At 34.4% G+C, this 10,688-nt stretch overlaps 1 pseudogene; it reads right to left on the bottom strand.

The window, feature by feature from the left end:
* Positions 1–9,749: 9,749 nt before the first annotated feature.
* LOC112479045 lies at positions 9,750–9,868 on the bottom strand (annotated as a pseudogene).
* Positions 9,869–10,688: the final 820 nt, after the last annotated feature.

The following is a 10,688-nucleotide window of genomic DNA, read 5'->3' as shown; positions in this document are numbered from 1 at the left end:
TGTTTCTTCCTAAAGCTGCTGTCTTGTCTCCACACAGCTTTGTCCTAGGGATGATTTCTGCCTGTCCTATTTCATATCACAAAACACTACAACACAGGCTCTTGCCGGAAACAGGCTTAGCAAGTGTTAGGTATAATGGAGAGGAGGGAACTACGGAAAGCTAGAAGGGGAAACAGTGGGATACTGGTGCTTTGCAGGCATTTTCTCATGGGCATCTTTCTCCATAGGTCTCTGGCTTAGTTCTGGGGACCTCCTCTTTCCATGGCATTTTCTCATGGGCATCTTTCTCCATAGGTCTCAGCCTGCTGGCTTAGTTCTGGGGACCTCCTCTTTCCACGGCGCTATTCCCCTCAATACTGTGATAGGGCAGTGGGCCCACAATCCCTACTGCCCTATCACAGTATAAGCGGTGCAGCTCGGCTCCTTTGCCTCAGTCGTCCCTTCCCTGATCTTGCACAGGAGCCTTGACTTTTACAATCATTAGAGGTCAGTCACGATGTCATTCCAAAGAAAAGAAAAGTTTTTTTTTCTTTTAAGAAGAATTCTATCTTCCTAGGTCAATCACCTCAAACCTAATGGTAACTTTTTCCTCCACTCATAAGTGTGTAAAAATGTGCTAAGGAAACAATCGTGCAAATGAAAGCACTGTAGCAATCTACATAACAGAGGTAAATCTTGGAAACAGTATATTCAGCGTAAAAGGGAGGCTTACAGGAAAACATGCGATTCCTTTTTCTAAAGGCTTAAAATGAATTAAAAAACATTATACAGGCAGACATACATATATGATAAAATTATTTAAAAGTTTATCTTTAAAAGAAGGCTCTTAGTCACAAAACAAGCCAGTGATATCTCTAGGGACTGGGAAAGGCAGTAGAGGCCAGAGCCTGCTGGGAGCTTCAGTGCTGACAGTGATGTTCCAGTTCAGAACTTGGGTAAGAGAAGACAGCTTATTTTATTTTTATGCTTAATAAATGCTACATGTAGTAAATAGGTTCTTTGTAAAGTATATGCACAAGGATCTCTGGTTTCATAGATAATAAATTCAGATTTAGAATGGGAGACTGGAGGAGGCTCCCAGAGAGGGTGATTCTTGAGATAGTATTAAATGGCAAATGCCATTTCTATTTATAAGTTGCACCTGCAACCTAAATTCAGTATGTCTGAAATAAACTCATGTTTTCTTCTATTTTAATCTAAGCCAACTTCTATCTGTCAAAAACTAGCTCCCCAAAATATCGCCAAAATTGCATGCTAAGACCAAGTCGTTTATTGCTATCATGGGAAGGGAAAACACTACCTGAACAGCCTTAGTGGCTTCTCAGAGAGGAGATCAACAACATTGGGATATTTATTGAGATTCTGAAGTCTTGGGCATGATTCTGAAATCAAATTGAAATCGAGATGGGATAGAGGTATGGAGGAGGCATGCTTTGAGAGGATTGGGTAAAGATCATGATTGATAGTTTAGAATTGGTTGATAAAGGAAGAAGAGAATTTTGTTGCAAGGGTTCACAGAAGCTTGAGGTGCAAACTGTTGTTTGATAATTTCTACCGAAGACTTGAAGACTTCTAATTGTTCACTAAAGTAATGAATTTATTCAATAAAGTAATTTGCAACTTTTATCGTCTGGAGTAAAAGTTTCCTGAAATGTGAAAATTTTGTTGGTGAGGGAAGTAGAATAATAAAGCAATTTTAATGTAGACAGTAGGCTATGTAGATGGTTTCAATTCTCAGTAATCTTTTCTATGTTATTCAAATGTGGCATTATTAGCCAATGAGGAGAAGAAAACTAAATTAAATTTAGAGTCAGAAATTTTGCATCTGCTTCTTGGTTCTGCCACTGGCAACTTGGATAAGTCACCGTCCCCTTTTAAATCTCACTTTTGTTGCCTTTGGAAAAGGGGACCATGTTACTTCTTTAAGGATGGGCACTGGAATTAAATGAGAAAAGGGTATTAGTATTACAGCATTAGTTTACCCTAGATCTTATAGGGGAGGAACAAATATGTTTTATTCTAGTCTTCTAAGTTCTCAGCTGGGGCCCTTGTAAAAAAAGACACAAATGAAATTTTGGGAGAAAAAGAAAATCTTATAAGGTTGTGTAGTAAAGCAGGGGAAACAGCAAGACCTGTTCATTCAGATTCCTCTCTGAATCTTAGAGATAAGATGTTCCCTTCCTCCAAGTATAAGGAGGACACCACTCATAGGAGGGTTTAACGACCTGTTTCAGGGAGGTCAGAGAGTTCTTCCTGCACATGCCATTTCTCAAATTCTTTCAGCTTAAAATATTCAGTCTGCCAAGGTGCTATGTTTTGGGGTAGTGTGTCCTGAACCCAGTCAACCCCATCCACCTACTACCTCTAAATTCAGCTTTTAATGTAGGCAAATTTCACATTACAATGTTTAAAACTTTTTACATAATAATGAACATTTTAAAAGAAAAAAAAATTTGGTCTACCTACAACAGAATTAAAAGCAAAGTATATTGATCTTAGATTTAAATTCTATCTGGAATTTGCCATTTCTGCCAATGCACTCAGCTTGCTAAATATTATAATTGACCGAGGTTCTGTGTATCTATCGTCTTGCTTTTTTTTTTTTTTTTGTGGATAGCTTTAGCATACAGAATGAGCTAATTCTGCTTCAGTCATGCTTGATAGGAACTGGTGATTCAACTGTTGCAAAACTTTGAAAGTGTTCATTAATTCAGGCTTAATTAATGCAGAATGACAATTAAACTTTTATGGAGTATATGTCATCGACATGAATACCATGCATTTATTATACTCCTGAATATTGAGATGAATACAAATGAATTCTAATGACCAAAAAACTTTAAAAGTTACTCCAACTGGATTGCTGTATATATACACACATATATATACACATATATATTATATATATATATATATGCAATGTGCCAGATGCTACTGAAAGAGATTTGAAACAACATTTTATAATCCATAATCTAAATGTAAGGAAAACACTATATTTTTATTAATGTAATAGCAGCTTTAAAAAAAATAAAATCAGCCTCTGAATAATGGCAGAGATAATTTCTTTAACTTCTTGTTCAAAGATTTATATGCCCTAAAAATATTAGAATTCTATATTCATGGCATTAAAAATTAAATCTGTGATTTCAAGAATATTTAGTGTTTCTTGAACTCAAATGTCTGTTCTTTTGTGTTAAATGGAACAGCTGTACATTCTAGAATCTAAACCAACATAAGGTGAATGGCTCTGTAAAATATGCCTGTTCATTTCAAAATTACATAGTTTCATCAAATCCTAGGCTTATATACCAGGTTCCAGTATTCAACAGAGCCAGAAGTTTGCCATGGCAACTGCTGTTTCCTTTTTATATAAAAAGCTACAGACTAACAAGAAAGAAGCATCATGTCAGGATGCTCTCCCAATTCATATATTGCTAGATTTTTATCGATGTTCATTTCTTACAGATAATTTAAGTTGAAAGTCCCAAAACCTTGTTTTGGATTAGAGTTTATAATCAGTATACTATGTCCTAAATTAAGATTATAGTACATAACCTTTAAAATAACTGTGGAATTTTGTGTTCTGTATAGTTAAATATTTCAGTTTGCTGGGGGCCAACCCACTTTTTTTTAGAAAACAAAGAGTCTGGACTCTGTACCTAAGTTTCCTCCATAAACATTCAGGTGCTTACAAACACCGTGATCTCTTTAATATTACTTTCTTCACCAAGACCATCATAAATATACCATCTAATAACAAGGTCATAAATCATTTTATCAACAGACTTTTAAAAAGACCTGGGTGTAATTAATAGTTACCAAAGAAAATTTCATTTCAGCAGAATAGAGTTACAGGAGAAACTAAAGCACTTTCCTGAAAATGCACACAGAGAGAAAAAAATTTCATAAAAGGAAAGAAATTATTTCAGAAATAAATTTTATTATAAATATAAGAAATAAGATATAGTTACGTTGAGTGACTATCAACTGTAAAGCCCTTATTAAAATAATTTGTTTAAAAGATATCTTTTAAAATGTAAATCTGAAAGTGATTCTGGATCTCCCAGCTACAAATAATAAAAATCACTACTTTGAGTTTCCTCTCACCATTCTTATTTGACATCACACTAAAAGTTCTAGCTATTACAACAGACAAAAAAAAAAATGTATACTGAATAGAAAGGAAGAAAGAAAATCTTCTTTGTCACAGATAACAGATTGCCTATGTAAAAAAATCTCAAAGAACCAACAAAAAACTTCCTGTAACTAATAAGTAATTATAGCAAAGTAGTAGGATACAAGGTTGTTATACAAAAGTAAATTGCTTCCATATATACCAACAATGAATAATTGGAATTTGAAATAAAAAAATACAATATCATTGATAATAGCACCCAAAATTAATTATGTATATATAAATCTAACAAAATATGTACAAAATTTACATGTGGAAAACTATAAAACTGATAAAAGAAACCAAAGATCTAAATAAATTGATTTTCTCCACAACCTCACCTACTCCCAACATACTCTACAAACCTGGAAGTTGTTAGCACTTATGTTTCCTATATCACCCACATTCAGTCACCAAGGGCTGTTGAGCGTACCTCCAAAAAAATATTTTGAACTCATCTAGATCTCCATGTCTATGTTAAAGATGCTAATCCAAACTACTACCAACAATTGCCTAGGACACTGCATAGCTTAGTCGCTCTTCCCACTTCGTTCTTGTATCTTCTCCAAAATATTCTCTATACAGAGACCAGAGTGATTTTTTTAAACTATAAATTATATATATACTGTATTACATTCTAGTTTTACAAGTCTTCACTAGTGCCTGCTATAGTTTAGGGAATGCCCCCAAACTCATTATGATGATCTTCAAACATTTGCATGTGTAGGCCCCCTGCCTACCTCTTCAACATCAGCTGTTGCCATTTCTCTCTTTACTCAATGCACTTTAGATATTCTGGCCCTCTTACGTGTGCTCAGATACCCCCTACCTTCTCCCCACTGAGCATCTATAAATATGGCACTCCTTCCATCTGAAAAATTTTTGCCTAGCTAATTCATCAGGATGATTCCTGCTTGTATGTTAGATCTCAGCTTAAATGTCATTTCTTTAGTGAGAACTTTCCTGACTCTGACTCCTTTCATAGTACTTATTTCAATTACAACTATAAATTTGTTCTATAATACTTTGTGTATTACCTCTCTCTCTTTCCTGACGATATATTCCATGCGGAAAATGATCCTTTCTCCCACTCCGTCACTGTCTCTCTCTGTCTCTCTCTCTGTCTCTATATCTCGCTCTCTCTCTCTCTCCCTCCAGTGCTCAATTCTTAGTGTCTAGAACAGTACTTTATCAGCATGCACATTCTGAAAATAATTGTTGAATTAATAAATATACTGACAGATCTATTATTTTTACCTAAATATCACATACATAAAATAAAGTACATAAAGTGACCAATCTTGAGAATATAGTTTATTTTTATATATGTATATTATCTGTACAACTACTATCTATAGCAAGACATAAAAGATTTTTAAATTTTATTATAAGATTCATTCCTTAACTTGAAATATTCATCTAAGAACCCTAGTTATATGGTATGGTGGTTTAGAATAGTGTTTCTCAAATTTTAATGAGCAAGTGAATTACCTGGGGCTCTTGTTAAAATATAGGATCTGATTTATCATATCTGAGATTGGCCTGAAGAACTGAATCCCTACCAAGCTTCTTGGTGATGCTGGTGTTGCTAGCCCATGAACTATACTTTGAGTAGCACTTTCTTAGAGAAGGGACGTATGAATGAGAGAAGGACTGGGTTCAAGTCCTGTCTCTGCTTCTTGGTACTCTGTAAACCTAGATTGACTACTTAATCTTTCCCTGACTCACTTTGTCTATTTGTAAAATAGAAGCAATTATATCTACCTTGCCAGGATTGTAATAGGATAATATGAGATGACCTAGGCATAGTGTTTGGTGTGCAATATGATAAATTTCTCAACTGTGATATCTAGCAATGGGACATTGACAAGTACTCACCACCATTATATGAAGTTTCTCATTTATAAAGTTAGTTGGCTGTTTATTCACTAAACCACTATAATTTTCTCCTAGAATCCACCCTCCTCTTATTTTATTTTACTCATCTATCATATTTAAGAAGAAAATGTGGGAAAAAATCAAGAACACTATTCACTAGAGGGAATTGTGGCTATTGATGAAAAATAACCTTAAAACAATAGTGAAAGAAGTAAAGCATCCAATCAATAAATGTTTACTGAATGCCTTCTCTGAGTCAGGCCTGGTCTCAGGCCTGAAAGAGCTGACAGCCTAAATTAGAGATAAAAGATAAATATTTGAGCTAGTAGTAGTTTGCTAAGGGAACTAACTCAAAACTCCAGGAAATCATTCCTATTCACTTTGATTTGAAAAGTTTTTATAACACAGGCTCAGCAGAGCTAATAATATCCTGAGACCTGTGAAGAGCTAATTTTCTTTGGGTTCTTTGCCCATTTCTGTCAATTAAATATAAGATCTTAAATTCTTTCTTATTTTTCTAATTAGGTTAGTAGAGAAAGCTCTCTATGGTCTTTAGGGTAAAGTACAAATTCCTTAGTTAGTATCCAAAACAATTTGCATATGGACAACTGCCTTCCTTGATTGCCTAGTCTGCTATAAATCAGCTTTATCATCAAGATCCATTCCTACAATGAGGTCATTCTTTTTAATATTTCTGGGCCTTGGGGCTTGCTCTTCCCTTTGCTTGGAAGTCACTTTGCCCTAAATCCTGTTTATTCTTCAAGAGTTACATTAAGCATCTTCTCCTTTAGGAAATGTTCCAAAAATTCCCATTCTGAGTTAGTTGCACCTTCCTTTCGCTTTTGTGTATATTTATAGCATGACACTTGTATTCTACTCTGATCGTTGGTTCATTTGCTGACCCTCAACTAATTGTAAACTTTTTAAGAATAGGCCTGAGTCATATATTTCTATGCTGCCCATACAAGTAGCAGTGGATCTCACACATAGGGGTTCTATAATGTTGTCTGTAGAAAGAGCAAATAAAAACTTGCTCCTCAGTCAAGATGCTACATGGAAAGATTTCAAACTTATTAATTTTTTTAAATATTCGATTAAATTCTGCAGAAACTTGTGTTGGCAGGTTACTATGTTATGGAGAGCCAAGACAAATGTAATGGTAAAATTTAAGAAAATTGGCATTTAAAACATAAAGTGCAGCAAAGTACCCATGAGGAGATAATTGAGGTAAAATAGCAAAGTTTGAATGATTCTAAAACTAAGTGTATTTAAAGAGACAGGAATCTGTAAATTTGGTTTGTGAGCATGTGAGGGGAAAGGATACATTTGTATCAGACGGTGTTTTTGTGGGCATGGGCTGGAGATTTTTTTATTTGAAAGCTTCTTGGGTTCCTGTTTTAGAGAGGTAAGTCCCAGAGGAGCTGTCCAGTGGAATCCAGAGGAAAGATAACTAATGAGCAGAATACAAGGCAACGTTGTGTTTTCTTCTAGGTTGTTGAGACTAGACCTCCAGAATAACATATTCTAATAATAAACAATATAATTCTTTGGGGTTTCATTTTGCTGAATTATTCATCTAGCTGAGATTAATATTAGGAAAGCGAGGAGCTTCATGCTACATTGCAGAGGTTTGCAACAATGACTTACTGGCCAAATGCTGCCTATCGCCTCTTTTTGTAAGTAAAATTTTTATCAGAGTACTACTACACTTATTCATTTACCTCTCGGCTATGGCAGACTTTACACTGTAACAGTAGAGTTGAGTAAGAGTGAGAAAGATCATGTGGCCTCTGAAGCCTAAAATACCTATTTGGCCCTTTATAGAAAAGTTTGCTGACCTCTGTTCTAGTCTCACACACTTTTCTTTATCAAAGCAGACTGGATGCTGAAATCCCATAGAAGTGATAAAACAACTGGAGTTGCAGCCCACATACTGTCTGATGTGTTTTTGACTTTCAGTTGACAAATATTCATTAGTTCATGTAAACTATCTGTTACATGTGGGCTGGTAACAAAACAAATACTATGCTGTTTCATTTTACCGTTACAGTGAATTTAGATAAAATGAAGGTCACAAGATTATTATATACCAATGTAAGAATTCACAGCTCCGGCATTTTGAGGGGATAATTTCTGCCCCTGAAATCATGTCTAATCTGAGACACTTTAGAGACCCTCTGGTCCAATTTCTCCACTACCCAGATTGAGAAACTGAGGTGGAAGATTGTGGTTAAGAGCACTAAACAGCTCTAACTTCAAAGTCCTGGCTCGCCACCTACCAGCTGTGTCATCTTGGACCCGTTTCTTAACCTCTTTGAGCTTCAGTTTTCTCATTAATAAATGGAGATGGTGGAAACGTCAAAAAAAAAAATGTTTAGACCTAGTAAAGTTTATTTACTCTAAGGAAACAAATATAAATATGCCATAAGATTTAGCTATTAGGATATTTTCATATGATATAAGACGTAAAACAATCTAGGTTTCCAACAATAGAGGATTCAATTAATAAATTCGCATTTACTCATATGCTGAAATTGAAATGCTATGCATGCATTGAAAGATTTTAAAATGAGTATTTATAAACATGAAGAGATTATTTATCAATTTGCCATTTACTATTAGGGAAGATAAAAAACTGGAAAGGAATATAGCAAACTACTATTAGGTGTTATCAATAAATGGGAAAATTACAAGTGAATTAGTTTTTTTCTTAATATAAATTCCCATAGTTAATATATATATTTGGAAAAAATGGAAAAATATCCCATTCCCAATGCACATATATACATCACAACATTTTTTTTAATGAACATAAAGGATAGCATTTAGAGGACTCAATGTCCAAACAAAGTAGTTTGAATTTTCATCAAACTCTTCAACTCCCAAGGTTTACACTCTTTAATAATATGTATATTGAACACATACACTCTCACACAAACAGACACAAACAAATGGGACACAGCACCACCTTTGGATTCTTATGTACCTTTTTTTATGCATGCGACCTACCCCTCACTCTCACTTTAAAAATAGACTAAATATGATATATTCATATTCTGGGCTATAAATAGTTCTGAGTTGAGTTGTAAAGCCAGATTTCTCATTTCCATACTTTCTAAAACTTGTATGAGTTATTATTTACTTTCCACTATTGAACAAGATAAATCTCATGAATTATTACCTCATTTCCATGTAAAAAACAGCTGATACATAACTGAAGAGAAAACATCAAGAAAAAAGAGGGCTGTTTTGGGTGAAATTTTTCCTCGCCCCTAGTTTTATCTTATAAATCAGCATCATGAGATAATTATTAAACTTTTCTTGACATTCTATGCTTTCACAAATTTTCTTGAGATAAAGCAAGGCATTTTAATATAATTTTCTCATCTCGACTGTCATGATATTCTTTAGTGATAAAACAATGTTCTCTTTGTGTAGTTTCACAGTAGCCTCTCAATGTTATAAAATATTTATTCCAAGTATTCATAAACATTCAGAAAATTTTTATAAAATAACATTATATTTCTACTGACTCAAATTCTGAACCTTCATTATCATCTATGTCATAAAGTTATTGTGAGGATTAAATTAAATAATGTAATAGACACCAAGAGTATTGCTTGACAAACTATGTCACTCACCATATAATTGTAAATTTTGTTGCTTTTTAAAAAAATTTTTTTATTATTTTTTTTAATGCCTATAATATCTGGTATTTCTAGGTGGTCTCCCATCCAAGTACTAACCAGGTCTGACCCTACTTAGCTTCCAAGATCAGACGAGATTGGGCACATTCAGGATGGCATGACCATAGATTATTGTTGCTTCTTATTTTTGATCAAACATGTTATCTGGCAAAATAAAAACAAAACAACTGGTATGTCGATTAACACTTTCATTTTCAACTAATTATTGGGAGCAACACAGAAAACAACTTTAATCTGAGGTACTTAGTTAGCTTCCAGGGAACAATTTTTAGGTGGCAATTTCAAAGCTAAGATTCAGCTTAGTTTCCTCTTCACTTTTTTCTATTTCTCTTCGAGGTGAACATGGAAAGTCAGCCATCTACGCAATAGGCCAGGAAAAATGAAATAAGAAGCAGGACATGCTTCTAAGTCATACAGAAATATTAGTTTCTAAGGGAGTGTAATTTACGTATGCCTTTGAGAGTGTGTTTTCAAACATCTGCAGCAGAATTTCTGTATGGCACTGTCACCGGTGTCTATTTAATGAGGAGCAAACTTGTTTACCAAATTCTGAAATGAAAAACAAGATGTTCTTGCACAGGATTGAAGTGAATTGCAGTTCCTGTTTCAGCCTCAACCTCAGCTTTTCCCACCCACATTGAGTTTAGAGTCTTATAATACCAAGTTTCAAAACAGAAGCACTAATCACCTCCACACTTTTTAATGCCTTGTTTTGCTCCACCACAAAAACGTTTACCTCAGCTGAAGTACTTTTTTTCCTGAAACCTAGACTTGGTATTTTCTTCCTTCGTCTCTCTGTGTTAAATGGCTTCTTACAATTCTTGGCTTAATATGGGCATGGTTGCATAATACAAAACTCACTTAGAGGTGGAGCTGAAATTTTTAAGTGGTAGTACATAAAAGGCTTATTTCCTTTAAGACTTGTCTCT

This window comes from Pteropus alecto, unplaced genomic scaffold (genome assembly GCF_000325575.1).
Source record: "Pteropus alecto unplaced genomic scaffold, ASM32557v1 scaffold33, whole genome shotgun sequence".
Classification (NCBI taxonomy): domain Eukaryota; kingdom Metazoa; phylum Chordata; class Mammalia; order Chiroptera; family Pteropodidae; genus Pteropus; species Pteropus alecto.
The sequence above is the reverse complement of the archived record's forward strand: the minus strand, read 5'-3'. Positions and strand labels throughout refer to the sequence as shown.